At 42.2% G+C, this 16,817-nt stretch overlaps 1 protein-coding gene across 4 annotated transcripts in view; it reads left to right on the forward strand.

The window, feature by feature from the left end:
- LOC132833450 (PH and SEC7 domain-containing protein 3-like) overlaps positions 1 to 16,817 on the forward strand; it is a 439,179-nt gene that overhangs the window by 102,456 nt on the left and 319,906 nt on the right. The window contains exon 1 of one of the 4 annotated variants that reach the window (XM_060851751.1): positions 682 to 720. The exons of the other annotated variants lie outside the window; for them this stretch is intronic. The gene's annotated coding sequence lies outside the window, so the exon portion shown is untranslated. Of the gene's footprint in view, positions 1 to 681; positions 721 to 16,817 lie in introns of those variants that run through there. 4 annotated transcript variants of the gene reach the window in all.

Genomic DNA, 16,817 nt, shown 5'->3' on the forward strand with positions numbered 1-16,817 from the left:
GAGTTATAGATGACCCCCTTTGCCACTTGGCATGAATATTTGAAGATGGACAATGTTTTCGATCATGAGTGTAGTGTTATCGGCTTAAGTGGTGCAGATCCTTTAGAAGTAGTCTTTGTCGTGTTATTTTTGCCAATACTTATAATTCTTTTTTAGTTTGTTGATATCAGGTTGTGAGTCTGAGTTAGCAAGTTACATTTTCTTTTGTGAACCATATGTAATTTACAATTTGTATAGGGAAAGTTATTTACTCATTTAACTACTATGTTGTGGTTGATGGATGTATGCGTGCGTGTATGAAGTGTGTGTTTATAAATCCTTTTATGAAAATTACATTTAAAACATCTGTTTTGAAATACCATATTTCACAGAGTTGGATGGATTATTTGCTTATTCTGCCTTTATTCCATTGTAATTACAGTCCATTGCTGGAAAATTTAAACCTTGGTCAGAGTAAATTGCTGTCAGCAGATTAATTGAAATCACTTACACACAAGGCCATGCTGAATAATCTTGAATTGTTGCCACAATATAATTGTTTTCATTTCCGATCACTCTAGTTTCCAGTCTTCCTCAACTGAAGGCACTCACTGATGCTGTCTCATGGATTTTGATTGCCTTCAGGAATTGAACTAAATGGTCACTCTGGGCCATAGCATTCATATGCTTGGGTGGGGCAGAGGAACAAGGGCTGATTCTATCCAACCTCGGTGGATTGAGGTGAGTTATAACTGTGGTCTTGGCTGAAAGCTGTTTGAACTTGGAATCTTTCCAGTTGTGTAGATTCCAGTGTAGTACTTTAAACAAAAAGCAGATATTGATGAAGAAACAATATCATTTTATTTAGATTGGCATTCACCAGAGATCCTCAGACAGCACCTTCCAAACCCACAACCACTTCCATCTAGAAGGACAAGGGCAGCAGATACATGGGAACATCATCCCCTGCAAGTTCCCTTCCAAGCCATTCGCCATCTTGACTTAGAATAATTGTGGAAAGGGGGAGAGGACTCAGCAGAGGTGATTAAAGTTTCCAGAACAAGTGATTGGACAAAGAGTGTGAAAAGATGCAGGAATCTAACTTCAGGCACAACAGACAAGGGGACACCTATGAGTAAGCAGGCAGGCAGTGCAAGACTATACTTAAATGCATGTCGTATATGAAAAAAGGTAAATAAGCTTGAAGCACTTATTGGAATTAGCAGGTAAGATGTAAATATTACAGTGCTGTGGCTGTAAGGTGATCATGGAACTGAATATCCAAGGATACATATTCTGTTGAAAGGACAGGCAGATGGGCACGTGGGACATAGCTGCCTTATTAGTTAGAAATGAAATCAAATAAATAGCAAGAAGCAATGCAGGGTCCGAAGGTGTAAAATCCGTGTGGATAATGTTGGGGAACCGCAAAGATAAAGAAGACCCTGATGTACAGGCCTCCAGGCAGTAGCCAGGGGCAGAAAATAAGTCAGGAGGTGGAAAAGGCATGCAATAAGACACCATTACAATACCATTACAATCATTATGAACAATTTCAATATGCAGGTGGACTCGGAAAATAAGGTTGGTAGCAGATCCCAAGAAAAGTAATTTGTGGAATGTCGACTAGATTTGTTTTTCAGAAAACTTGTGGTCGAGCCCACTGGAAAAAGACAATATTGAATTTGGTGATAGTGAGGCAGAGTTAATTAGGGAGTTGAAGATGAAGGAACATCTCGGAGGCAGTGACCATAATTCACCCCGCAGTTTGGGAGGGAGAAGGTGAAATTGGATGTGATTGTATTACACTTGAACAAAGGTAACTACAAAGACATGAGGAGGGAGCTGGCCGGAATTGATTGGAAGGGCAGCCTAGATAGTGGAGCAACAATGGTAGGAGTTTCTTATTATTTGGGAGACACAGCAGAAATTAATCCTAAAGAAGATGAAACATACTAAGGGGAGGATGAGGTAACTATGACTGTCAAGGGAAATCCGGGACAGCAGAAAAGCAAAAGAAAAAGCACATAATGTGATGAAAATTAGTGGGAAGCCAGAGGATTGTGAAGCCTTTAAAAACTCAGAAGAGAATAACTAAAAAAGCAATAAGAGAGGAGATGGTGTATTGTGAGAGTAATCTAGCTAGTGATATAAAAGAAGATTGCAAATGTTGTTTTAGATGTACTAAAGATAAGAGAGAGGCAAGAGTGGATATTAGATCATTGGAAAATGAGGCTGGAGAAGTAGTAATGAGGAACAAAGAAATCATGGAGGAACTGAATTAGTGCTTTGGATCAGTCTTCTTGATGGAAGACACTAGTAGCATATCAGAACTTCAAGGGATTTAGGGGATAGAGGTGAGTGTAGTGACCATCATTAAGGAGAAGGCTCTGAGCAAGTTAAAAGGTCTGGAGGTGAATACATCACCCAGACAAGATGGATTATGCCCCCGAGTTCTAAAGGAGATAGCTGAGGAGATTGTAGAGGCATCGATCATGATTTGTCAGGAATCACTGGAGTTAGGAAGAATCCCAGAGGACTGGAAAGTGGCTAATATAACACCCCTGTTTAAGAAGACAGGAAGTGAGGCAGAAGGTTGGTTGCTGTAGGCCAGTCGGCCTGACCTCAGTCGTTGGTAAGATTTCAGAGCCCATTATTAAGGATGAGATTGCGGAGTTACTTGGAAATGCATGGTAAGAGAGGATGGAGTCAGCACGCCTTCTACAAGGGGAGGTCATGACTGACAAATCTGTTAGAATTCTTTGAGGAGGTAAGAAGCAAGTTCGACAAAGGAGAGCTGATGAATGCAATCTATTTGTGTTTCCAGAAGGCCTTTGACAAGATGCCACACAGGAAACAGCTAAATAAGATAAGAGCCCAAGGTGCTAGTAGCGAGGTATTGGCATGGATAGAGGATTGGCTGACTGACAGAAGGCAGGGAGTAGGAATAAAGGGGTATTTTTCAGGATGGAAGCTGGTGACTAGCAGAGTTCCGCAAGGATCAGTGCTGGGACCATGACAATTCATTTAAGACATTAATGATGTGCATGAAGGAAATTAAGGTATTGTTAATAAGTTTGCAGATGACACAAATCTAAGTGGAGCGGTAGGTAAAGTGGAGGAACTGGTGAGGTTGTAGGAGCACTTGGACAGGATGGGAGAGTGGGCAGAGAAGTGGCAGATGGAATACAATGTGGGTAAGCGTGAGGTAATGCACTTTGGAGCAAAGAATAGAGGCATAGTCTATTTTCTGATTGGGGAAAGACTTTGTAAATGTGAAGCACAAGGGGACTTAGGAGACCCAGTTCAGGATTCTCTTAAGGTTAACATGCAAGTTCATTTGGCAGTTAGGAAGGCAAATGCAATTCTAGTGTTCGTTTTCAGTGGTCTAGAATTCAAGAGCAGAGAGGTACTGCTGAGGCTGTGTAAGGCTCTGGTCAGTCTGCATTTGGACTATTGTGAGCAGTTTTGGACCCTATATTTAAGGAAGGATGTGCTGTCATTGGAGGGGGCCCCACGGAGATTTACAAGAATGATCCCATGGATGAAGGGCTTGTCATATGAGGAGGAACTGAGAACTGGGTCTGTACTTGATGGAATTTAGAAGAATTGGGGGGATCTGACTGAAACTTACAGAATGCCGATAGACCTGTATAGAGTGAATGTGCAGAAGTTGTTTCCACGATAGAAAAGACTAGGACCGAAGGCACAACCTCAGAGTGACCCCTTAGAACTGAGATGAGGAGGGAGTTCTTCAGCTAGAGATTGGTGAAAATGATTAACTTATTACCACAGAAGGTTGTGGAGGCCAAGTCATTGATTTTAAGATAGAGATAGATAAGTTCTTGATTAAGAAAGGGATCACAGCTTATGGTGAGATGGTAGGACAATAGAATTGACTAGCATGTAACCTGTGGCAGAGCAGAGCTGTTGGACTAATTGACCTAATGCTTTTCCTATATCTTATATATCACTGTTCCTTCATTGTTGCTGGTTCAAAATCCTGGAATTCTCTCCTTACTGGTATTGTGGGTCAACCTACAGTACATGGACTGCAGCGATTCAAGAAGGCAGCTCACCACCACCTTCTAAAGGGCAACTAGGAATAGGCAATAAATGCTGGCCCAGCCAGTGACCCTCAGGTCCCATGAATAAATAAAAAAGTCAACAACTTGAGCATTACACTAGGACATACACCACCACTATGGTAGTGCACATGATGTCTTTGCGTAACTCATGAATAAACCTTGACCAAGGCTTTGTCTTAACAGCTCTTTAGAAATGGCGTTTTTCCAAAGTCAGGCCTTTGGTCACCTTATCCCTGAGGATTGCGGCCATTTTGAAACAGCTTTTTGGTTTTCCTTCTATGAAATTGCATTATTTACATAAATATAACAAAGATTCACATCAGAAAAACCTAAAGCATGTTCAAGTCTCTTGAAGCATTCTTTCATTAAAAGAAACATGCAGAGCAATGAAGAAGGAAGAAAGGAGTGAGATTAATTGGGTTACTCTTTGAAAGAGCTGATATAGACACATTGGGCTGAATGGCCTTCTTTGCTGTATAATTTGTCGATGCATAAAGTCTTTGTCAGAGTGCGAGATTAGTTTTAATTTAAATCACAGTGGTGACATTCCCATTTAAATAAACCGATTACAATATTCTGAACTGGCTAAACCAGTTCAGTAACTTCATATAATCACAATGTTTATTTCTTGTTAAACTTTTAAGAAAGTTTCTATCGTAGATCACAATTGAAATGTACTTGTAATGAAATGAGGGAGTGATACTTTAGAGAACATGTTGTCCTGTGACAGTTGTGGTAAAGGCCAATAATGTTTTGTTTCTGTAAAGCACAAATTACAGGACAGTGCTGTGTGATTCTGTCAACCTGACAATACACCTGCTTTTGTGTGTCACTCTGCAGTCATGCAAATTGTAACCTTCACATTTCTTTTGAAGTAGATAGTGTCCCTGGATTTAGGGCTGTTTTTCAGTCGCTTTGAGAAAGTGAGGACTGCAGATGCTGGAGAGTCAAAGTCGAAAAGTGGCGCTGGAAAAGCACAGCAGGTCAGGCAGCATCCTCGGAGCTGGAGAATTGATATTTCAGGCATAGGCCCTTCATCAGGTAGGGCTTATGCCCAAAATATCTACTCTCCTGCTGCTCGGATGCTGCCTGACTTTCTGATTTTTCCACTTTTCAGTTGCTATGTTGGGAGAAAAGAAAGCTTGCACTTATACCATACCTTCTTATAATCTTGCAATGCCTTGAAATACTCCTGCCCAATGAAGTGATTTTGAAGTAAAGCCAAAATTGTAGGAAATGCAGCAGCCACAAACAATGTTGTGATAATGACAAGATTATGTTTTTTTGGTGATGTTGGTTGAGAGGTTAGAAGACTGGGATACCTTCCTGACTCTATTTGAATTGTGTTGTGGGATTGCAGAGTGCCAGGGACATATGAAAGTCACCTGTGACAATACTGTGCTCCCTCAATAATCTATTTGGATTGTCAGCCTAGTTTATATGCTACTCCAAATACAGTATTCAGGATGGTACTGAATTCACAACCAGGAGATGAGGCTGCCATCTATTGAGTCACAGTTGAAGCAGTATTTTTTTTATTTGCAAACTATCGCCATCACTTGCATCTTCAAACAGCTGCAAATGTAATTGGTCAACGAGGTAATAGCACTTTGGGATCAGTGCTGTAAATCTGAGCAGTGAAGTGGAAATATTCCAGAACTCTGAGATAAAACAATTAACCTAGGATTCCAGATATGGACTAACATCCATATATCAGTGTTGTCAACACACCAACCAGTGTCTGCTTTAGACATTAGTGTTACCTTGTGCCAATATAACCTCATGTCATGACCAAGGTGTTGTCTCAGCTGAAGAGTTTTAGTTATGAAGAGAGATTGGACAGATTGGAGTTGACTGGAATAGAGGAGATTGCGAGGCAACATGATTGAGATGTACAAAATTATGAGGGGCAAAGACAGGGTAGGCAGAAAGAAACTTTTTCCTCGGTTGAGGGATCAGTGACCAGGGGTATAGATTTAAAGAAAGGAGCAGAATGGTTCAAGGAAATGTGAGGAAAATCTTTTCATCTATATGGAGTTGGGAATCTGGAACTCACTGCCTGGAAAGCTGAGCGAGGCAGAAACCCTCCTAACGTTTAAGAAGCATTTCAATGTGAATTTGCAATCCCAAGGCATAGAATTAGGATTAGGTTTATTGTCATATGTATTCCAGTACAGGGATTACATGAGTACAATGGAAAGTGTACCAAGTTGCTATTTCTGGCTCCATCTTAGGTACATAGATACCGAGGTACAAAATCTTGGGTATAAATTCGAAAAGTACTGAAATAAAGGTGAAAGTTGAGCATTACAGTCTTTCTAAAAGCAGACAGTCAGCGCTGGCCTTCACTATTGGACCAGATGCTGGAAAAGGGTTTAGAAAAGTTAGCTGGTTGTGATTTTTGAGAAGATTTGTATCTCAGGTTGAGGTTCTTGATGTAAGTTTGCTCGCTGAGCTGGAAGGTTTGTTTTCAGAAGTTTCATCATCATACTAGGTGACATCATCAGTGAGCCTCTAGTGAAGCGTTGATATTCTGTCCTGCTTTCTGTTGCTGTGTCTTGGTCTGTTTTGGTGGGTGATATCATTTCCAGTTCTTTTTCTCAGAGGTTGGTAAATGGGGTCCAAATTGATGTGTTTATTGATGGAGTTCTGGTTTGATTGCCAGGCCCCTAGAAATTCCCGTGCGTGTCTCTGTTTAGCCTGTCCTCGGATGGATGTGTTGTCCCAGTCGAAGTGGTGTCCATTGTCTGCATGTAAGGATGCTATGACTTGTCTGTCATGACTTTTGGTGGCTAGTTGGTGTTTGTGTATCCTGGTGTTTAACTGTTTGTTTTTGACTGGCATGGGTGTGATGGGCCAAAGGGTCTTTTACTGTGCTGTAGATCTCTATGACTTGAAGCAAATTCAATTCTCAGTCCTTTTGCCGATGTTGCTTAAGATGCGGCAACATAGCTTCACATTACTGTCAGTTCTTGAATATACATTTATAAATTCCTACATGACAAATAATGTGCTTGTTGAAATAAATGATGCACTGAGCAAATAACTTTGGTGCATTTAATGCGCGGTGCAGTGTTGACCCAAGCTGTATCCTTTGCAGCAGTTTCAAGCGAAACAACGGGAATGCAAAACAGTGACTGCTAGCAGAAACTTGGGGAATTAAACTCGCAATGAGATGGCTGACGACTTGTTTCTGCAGAAATTTAAGCGTGCTGTTGCAACACGTCCACTTGTGAAGTATGTGGAATTATAGAATCCCTACAGTATGGAAGCAAGCCATTCGGCCCATCAAGTCAACACCAATCCTCTGAAGAGCATCCCAGCTAGACCCACTCCCTTACCCTCTCCCTATGACCTTGTATTTCCCATGGCTAATCCACCTAGCAGCACATCCCTGGACACTATAGGCAATGTAGCATGGCCAATCCACCCTAATCTGTACATCTTTAAACTGTGGGAGGAAACCAGAGCACCCAGAGGAAACCCGTGCAGATATGGCAAGAATGTGCAAACTCCATATAGACAGTTGCCCGTGGCTGGAAATGAACCCGGGTCCCTGGCATTGTGAGGCAGCAGTGCTAACCACTGAACCGTAATGATGCTGGGTCTGTCCCAGCAGAGTTGGTTCTTACCCACAAAGAGCTATTCCAATTAGTGGTGTTTTATATTTAAATTATGCAAATAGTGTCTGCAAACCCTGGCAGCGCTCCCAAAAGCAGATGATGATTTTCCAAAGCAAGTTTCCTTTGCTGTTGACAGTCTGGTCTTGAACTCCCTAAGAAGTGCTTGTGGAAAGTGCCAAGTGTTGTTTGAGCAGTTGCTATGAATGATGGTGTCAAGGGACCGTGCCATTAGTAGAGGGGAGAATACCTTACAACACTCCTCCAGTTCACTCTGCTGCTTCTTTAGTTCAAATACTGTAATGTTGCATTGCACAGCTTCATAATTATTATATTTAAACTTAGATTTAAAGCACTTCCTGTGTAGAGCTGGTGCATGGCCAAATCTGAGTTGATTCTGGATTAGAGTGGTGCTGGAAAAGCACAGCAATTCAGGCAGCATCCGAGGAGCAGGAAAATCGACGTTTCGGGCAAAAGCCCTTCATCAGGAATGGGCTTTTGCCCGAAATGTCAATTGTTCTGTTCCTTGGATGCTGCCTGAACTGCTGTGCTTTTCCAACACCACTCTAATCCAGAATCTGGTTTCCAGCATCTGCAGTCATTGTTTTAACCAAATCTGAGTTGATGAATATCATTTCACTTTATACAGTGGTTTAGAAAAACCCTATGCCTGTTACTGTGAGCCTATGCTGCTAACGTAAAGATCCATCCCGATAAAATGTGAAAGGTACTCTGCTAACTTCATGAATGACTTGGATGCCAGGGTAGAAGGTACTACAGGTCGTTCTGTTATAACGTGCGTTTCATTATCACGAATTGGCTATAACATGATTGAATTGTGGACACTGTTTGGATAATGCAAACTGTCTCCTGAATGGGTGTAACGATTTTCTACAGCGAACTTCTGCAGTGTGATTTTCTATCGCGGTTCTCTATAGCACGGGGCTGCAGAGAAATGCCACTGCTACATTATAGTAGAACGACCTGTATTGCCAAATTTGCAGATGACACTAAAATAGATGCCATAAAAAAAATAAGGAATTTACAGGTGGATAAGTTTGTTGAATGGGCCAAATTTGACAGATGAAATAAGTGTGGTGTTATCCATTCCGGTCAGTAGAATCAAAAAGCAACTTACTATTGAAATGGAGAGAAAAAGAGTGCTTCATTGCCGAGGCATCTGGACGTTCTCATGTATGTATCACAGGAAAATAGTATGCAGGTACACAAGGTAATGAGGAAGGCAAAAGGAATTTTGTCGCTAAAGGAAAAGGATATAAAAGTCGGGAAGTGTTGCTGCAACTGTACACGGCATTAATGAGACCCCACCTGGAGTATTGTTTACAGTTTTGGTCCCATTATTTGAGGCGGGATGTAGTTGCATTGGAGACCATTCAGAGGAAGTTGAGAAGATTGATCCCAGGGGTGAGGGGTGTGTCTGATGGGGAAAGGATGTACAGTTTAAACCTAGAGATTTGAAGAAAGAAAGGTGATCTAACTGAGGTCTCTATAAGGTGCTAATGGGTGTTTTTTCACCATTGTTTTCGGTTAGAGGTAGGGTGGGTGTTTTTCACCATTGTTTTTGGTTACAGGGTAGGAGATTTCAAACTGTGATGAGAAGGAATTACTTCTCCCAAAGGGTCATGAATCTGTGGAATTCACAATCCTAAAGGGCGATGGATATTAGGACATTGAACAAATTGAAGAGGGATAGAGATAGATATTTAATTAGTTATGGGGAATTATTAGGAAAGTGAAGTTGAGATAGATGAGAATTCCTCCTGTTTGTTTTGCATTCACGCAGTTTTGTCAGGAGGAATTTCACCCTCTTGGTATTCATTTAGAAAACACAATTAGAATAACATTGACAGTTCTAGTCTAAATAATAGAAACAGTTTTGTTGTTCATTTCATGAATAATGCAACGATTTGCCAGCAGTGATGGAACTCTTTGTGAATACGCCTTTGAGTGAATATCTTGCCCCTGTGGGCATTGACACAATGCCTGGAATGTCCAATCTTTTTATGTGAGGGACCACATTTCTACATTTTTGTTACTCAGGGGGCTGGGGTGGGCAAATTTCAAAGATGAGGTATTAGGAAATTATCTTGCTGTTATTGAAACGCCATTTTATGAACAAGGTTCAAAAGGGAAAAATAATTAATGCAGTGACACCAAGGTGATAGTGACATACACTCTTTCACACGCATTCTTAAATACACACACACTGTCTCTTACAAACTTATGCACATGCTCTGACTTCCAGATATACTAGGACCGAGATGATTTGTTAATGAATATCACTGAGGATGCTATGAAGGCATCAAGATGTGTGTACTTGGTGCACTGTCTGACAATCCACCTGTTTCTACATCCTTACAGAACCCTCCACTTACCTGTATTTAGAACCATGATCTGTGACTTGGTTGAAAGGCTTGGGAGTCCATGTACTGAATGTTGGATGAGCTAGTACAGGACTTCAACACACACATCAAGCTGGATACTACAGTACAGCCCTGGCTAATATTAATCTTCAATCCACATCTCATTCTTCAGTCAATCGTTCAGTTGCCAGCACATTGTTTGTGGAGTTTCCTGTGTGCAAGGTTCTGTCTAAGACCTCTCTCTCTTCAGATGCTCTTTCGAGGCAAATGTCTTCTCTCATACTGATATCAGAATTGTGTCATCAGATACATGATGATAATCTACACCATTACCACATAGAAAGTTCAAAATTACAATAGCTTGGATTACTGTCGGCTCTCAATCAGAAAGTTGCAGGCTTTCAGCTCATTAATCTAGGCCGTCACTTCCGCAAGAATGCCGCACTGCTGCTGGTTGAGACTTTTGACTAATGTGGTAAACTTGATGATCTGAAGTGGACTTTGAAGATCCAAAGGTAGTATCTAGAGCAATGCAGAGTGTCCCGCCCCAGGTCTGGCTAATATTTCTCCCTCCGCTGACACAGGCAACATAACACTAGTAAATCGAATCTCCACCCCATGCTGTTGGTAGAGGTCGGCAGAGAATGCCCCAAAAACAGCAGTCTCAACATATCACATAATGATTCAATGTCATTGTGGTGTTTCAATATGATGATATAAAAATACAAGAATTGTTTCAGTCCCTGAGGAGGATTGCCAACTTGAAATCAATCAAATACTATCCCATTAAATCTTTCTTGCATTTCTCTTTATCCCTCTCATGACATTATTTATTGTTTAAATGACAAATTAAAACCGAGATAACCATAACATTTTTAACTTGCTGCACCATCTTGAACATGAACTAAAATTTAGATAATTGACATTGCCTCTTTCTTACCCAAATTTGTTCTGATCTTCATGTTTCGAGTCCAGTGACCCTTTTTCACACTGGACCTGAAATGTTGACTTTCCTTTCTCTCCACAGATGCTGCCAGACCTGCTGAGTTTCTCCAGCAATTTCTGTTTTTGTTTCAGATCTCCACAGCATCTTTGTTCCTTTTTGTTTTATTTCCTGACCTTGGTGCACTGATCTTATGAGTCCACATCGTCCACATTGTGGGTTGCCACATGTTGTCAGGTGGAGGGATGGAAGAAGTTGTTTATCAATCGGTCCTGACGTAAAAACAGAATAATGCCGTTGTAGGGTGCGGGGAGGGGGAGGAGGGGGTTGGGGACAGGGAGTTTGGTGTTGTGGGTGGGTGGAGTTGGAAATCATACAGCAATTCTATATTCCAAGGAAACTAGGAATGTACAGAAAGATCAGTTTTGCAGAAATGTGTTGGAATAGAGGTTTGGATGATGGAGCGCGTCATCTAAAACTCCGAATCAGGCAACACAGACTGAGCCATTTAGCCCATCATGTTTCTGCTGGCTCTTTGAAAGAGTTATCCAGTTGGTTCCCGCCTTGTGCTCTTTAGCCTGACCCCTGCAAATTTTCTCTTTTTCTACAAAAATAGGGCACACTTTGACTGAACCCTGGTATTTCTGAAGTTGGAAACTAATTTTACTGGAAATTGCAATGATTCTGAGCACACTGTGTTCTCGTCTTTTTACAAAAGAACATGACGCATCAGTTCTGATTTGAAATTCCATTATGTGAAACACAATTCCATTTCTTTCAATTACAGAACATGGCTCCTCAGTGCCTCAGGATACATAAATGACTTGTAATTATAAGTACAATGTGCACATATCACGTCAATCTTGCTTTGCACACAACTTGAGGGCATTCCCACAGGTTTCAGCTCCTCAGTATACAACAGTAGGAGGGCCGCGCACTGTAGAGAGCGCACTGATTGAACATTATACATTTGGAGAATTACACTGAATCATTGAAGGAGGTTATCCATTGTGTCTGCACTGACTTGCCGATGAACATTATGACTCAGTTCTATCCTCTTGCCCATTCCACATTTTCCTGCTCATTGTTTTTAAATTACAGTTGAACATGCTTTCTAAATTGATTAAAGAAAAACTTAGGTGCAAATTCAAGGTCCTTTAAGTAAGGACAATGTCAAGGTCAAAGAGTGAAGCTGGGGATGTGGGGGGCAGTGGGCCAGGCGGTACATAAGTCAATAAGTAGTAGTGAGGCTGATATTTCTTGTCATACTGTTCTAGCCTTTTGGATTATATCATCATCATGCTTTGCATGCAGTACTATACAGGACAGTTTATTTAAAGGCAGGAACACTGCACTGAAATCTAACTGTAAAGGGAGTGCAGTAGGGTGTCATCATTGCATCGGACTTTCTCAAATGTTTGAGTCTCCTGGTTGGATGTGCATTATCACTATCATTATCATTTTATTATCATCACTTCCACTAATTGTGCTGCACTTGCCTTTATTGGTCAGTGAGTGTAGGATTTGGGATGTCATTTTCCAGCTGTACGGGACATTGGTTAGGCCACATTTATAAAATCATGAGGGGCATGGACAGAGTAAATTGCCAAGGTATTTTTTTCAGGGTAGGGGATCCCAAAGCTAGCGGGACATTGGTTTAAGATGAGAGGGGAAAGATATAAAGGAGACCTAAGGGGCAGCTTTTTTGTGCAGAGGGAGCATGAATGAAATGAGTTGCCCGAGGAATTGGTGGAAGAGGGTACAGTTACAGTATCTAAAAGGCATCTGGATGGATATATGAATAGGAAGGGTTTAGAGGGAAATGGACCAATTGTTGGCAAATGGATTTAGAGTAATTTAGGATATCTGGTCAGCATGGACAAGTTGAACCGAAGATTCTGTTTCCATGCTGTTCGACTCTAAGACTCTATATTTAATTTAGATTAATCCGGAATGAGAAGTTGGGCTGCAACCAGAAATTGGGATTAATTAGTCCACCGCTGGGCCTGCTTTGAGCTTTCAACGTATTCTTCTGACATCTCTCTAATTTTATAATTTGCCGGTAACAGAGCAAAATGGAAGTGGTGTTAATTACAGAGAGGAGTGTTTAAAATTGTGGTGTATCATGTTAGGGTTACTCACTCTGCTTGTTCCGAGCAAATTGGAGTGATTATGTTTAACATGGTGAAACTTGCACTTAATGCTGTTTGGATCCTGAAACATGGCTGAGCTGGGCTCGGTGGGAGGGACAATTTGGAGACGAGCAACAAGGTGTGGAATGCTCAGTAAAATGTCGAAACATTGCTGAGATTACTTGAGAGATGCAAAACAAAAAATTTGAACAAATAAGTGAAGACAAATCTGACAAATAAGTGAAGACAAGTTAGTCCCTTATGGCTTTGCCCGTTGGGAGTCGAGATCAAATATTGTCATGTGGCAAAGCTAGGTAAGAGGATTGAGGGTTCAGTCCATTGGGGTTTGATATAATTCAGTTTCCATTCCAATAATATCATATATTTCATCCTTATTTATTTTTCTATTATCACCTCCCCTGTCCACATTCATAATGAAACAGAAACAAAACCAAGCGTTGCTGGTGAAACCCAGTTGAGAAGGCAGAGCTAATGTTTTGAGTCTGGTATCTCTTCATCAGAACCCACAGATGCTGCCAGACCTGCTGGGGTTTCTATTTTTGTTTCAAGTCTCCAGTGTCCACAGTCCTTTGCTTTATTTTGATGACAGAACTGCCAGTATAAGCTTGTCACGCAATTGCAACTTCCTCCTTACAAACAAGGGTAGGACTTGCACAGTTAATGGTAGGGCTTTGGGTAGTGTTGTATATCAGGGGGAGCTAGGGGTTCATCTACGTAACTCATCGAAGTTTGCATCACTTATAGACAGGGTGGTTAAAATGGCATTCAGCACACTTGTCTCCAACGCATCTCGTCCACATCCCGCACCTCCGCCCTCAGACCCCACCCCTCCAACCGTAACAAGGACAGAACGCCCCTGGTGCTCACCTTCCACCCTACCAACCTTCGCATAAACTGAATCATCCACCGACATTTCCACCACCTCCAAACAGACCCCACCACCAGGGATATATTTCCCTCCACACCCCTTTCCACCTTCCGCAAAGACCGTTCCCTCCGTGACTACCTGGTCAGGTCCACGCCCCCCCCACAACCCACCCTCCCATCCTGGCACCTTCCCCTGCCACCGCAGGAACTGTAAAACCTGTGCGCACACCTCCTCCCTCACCTCTATCCAAGGCCCTAAAGGAGCCTTCCACATCTATCAAAGTTTTACCTGCACATCTACTAATATCATTTATTGTATCCGTTGCTCCCGATGCGGTCTCCTCTACATTGGGGAGATTGGACGCCTCCTAGCAGAGCGCTTTAGGGAACATCTCCGGGACACCCGCACCATTCAACCACACTGCCCCGTGGTCCAACATTTCAACTCCCCCTCCCACTCTGCCGAGGACATGGAGGTCCTGGGCCTCCTTCACCGCCGCTCCCTCACCACCAGACTCCTGGAGGAAGAACGCCTCATCTTCCGCCTCGGAACACTTCAACCCCACCGCGTCAATGTGGACTTCAACAGTTTCCTCATTTCCCCTTCCCCCACCTCTCCCTAGTCCAAACTTCCAGCTCAGCACTGTCCCCATGACTTGTCCGGACTTGTCCTACCTGCCTATCTCCTTTTCCACCTATCCACTCCACCCTCTCCTCCCGGACCTATCACCTTCATCCCCTCCCCACACTCACCTATTGTACTCTATGCTACTTTGTTCCCACCCCCACCCTCCTCTAGCTTATCTCTCCACGCTTCAGGCTCTCTGCCTTTATTCCTGATGAAGGGCTTTTGCCCGAAACGTCGATTTCGCTGCTCCTTGGATGCTGCCTGAACTGCTGTGCTCTTCCAGCACCACTAATCCAGACACTTGCCTTCTTTGCCCCGTCCTCTGAGTGTAGGAGTGGGGAAGCCAGGCTGAGATTGTGCTGGACATTGGTGAGGTCTCTTTTGGAATATTGCATCCAGTTCTGGTCGCCCTGTTATAGGAAGGATATTATTAAGCTGGAGATGGTTCAGAAGAAGTTTACCAGGATGTTGCCGGGTGTGGAAGGTTTGAGTTATAAAGAATGGCTGGATAGGTTGGAACCTTTCTCCTCAATTATAGGAGATTGAGAGGCGACCTTACAGAAGTTTATAAAATAACAAAGGGTAGAAATAGAGTTAATGATAGTTGTCTTTTCCCAAGGAACGGGGTCTTCAAGGTTAGGGGGCACATTTTTAAGGTGAGAGGAGAGAGACCAGGAGCTGTGTGTGGTTTAAAAAGAGTCCAATGTTTAAGTGAAAAAAATTACATACCTTTGAGAACTGAGCAGATGATTGGGACAAATTGCGTAGTTCTCTCAAAGAACTCGTAGTGGACTGAGGGGTCCACTTAGACAGTCCTTCTAAGTATTGTCATTGCATGAGCAATCAGGTAAGATTATTCCACAAAACTATTGGTTCCTTAGGCCTTTGGAAATTGCATCGTTGTAACCTTAATTTCCATTTAATTTCAAGACCAATACACACTGGGGATAGCTGTTGACAAGATGCCTTTATAGCCACATGAGTGTGGTCTCCCACTGTTAGCTATACGTGGTTGTATTAACAAGTCTGTATCACCTGGCTGAAGTATCTTGCCAGTGAGATGTGAGCCAAATAGCATAATGTAAATGTGCCTCTGGAGACCAGGTTTTCGAGCCACTGTATAATTGCAGGAGATCTCTCAAAACTGGATCAAATACTTTACACAGAAGATACATTGAACTTCGCCCGGCTTGACTCTTTATAATACTGATTCCAGGCACGACCCTTCTGGAGGCAATCCAGATATTGAAGTCTTGACTCAACATTAGTAAACACCCTGAAGAAACTGCATCATTTATGAGAATTAAATCATTTTTGAGCTGACAGCTATGAGTGGGAATGTGAACAAGAAAAGAAAAGTTTCATTTTCACTCTGGGGTAAGAGGAAGTATTGGCTTTGCTTATTTGTAGATCTTTGGTGCAGTAGGTTGGGAGAAACTGTTTCTATTAATGGGAGAATCAGTAAGCTGAAGTCACAGTTTTAAGGTCATTGACAAAAGGACCAAATTGGAGTTGATGAGAAAAATTGTTCACTGAGTTATAATAATCCTTGGTGCATTCCCAGATAGCATGGGAGAAGTAAACCTGATGGCACCCTTTGGAAAGCAAAGATTCGTGGGGGAGGTGGAGGAGTTCTTGAAGGGCTAGCAGACAGGTGTGATGGACTGAATAGACTTTGTCAATGCTGCATTGATTCTGTGTATTGCTTTTGAAAGGCAAAAGAGCGTTGAGCGCCCTTGGTGATTTCTGTAGGAATTAGGTCATCCAACCCCTCGGGCCTGCTCTGCTGCTGAATAAGCTCATGGCCGATATGTTTCATTTCCAATTCTACCCATGATCTCCTTTGTTTTCCCTGCCGAATGTGAATCCATTGATCTATTGGTCCCAAGGTTGCATAATTGTCTGGGAGAAAAACTTTTTCCTCGTCTCAGTCCTAAAAGAGTGACCTTCTAATTTTGAAACAGTGCCCCTTTGTTCTGGACTGACCCACAAGAGGAAGCATCCTTTCCATATCCACCTTGGTTCAGGATCTTATACATGTCAATTAAGTCACCCTTCACACCCTTCACTCTAGTGAAAACAGGTTAGTGTGTCTACCCTTGCTTTATAAAACAAGCCGTTCTTTCCAGAAATCTGTCTGGTAAACTGAGTCTGA

This window comes from Hemiscyllium ocellatum, chromosome 36 (assembly GCF_020745735.1).
Source record: "Hemiscyllium ocellatum isolate sHemOce1 chromosome 36, sHemOce1.pat.X.cur, whole genome shotgun sequence".
Taxonomy (NCBI): Eukaryota; Metazoa; Chordata; class Chondrichthyes; order Orectolobiformes; family Hemiscylliidae; genus Hemiscyllium; species Hemiscyllium ocellatum.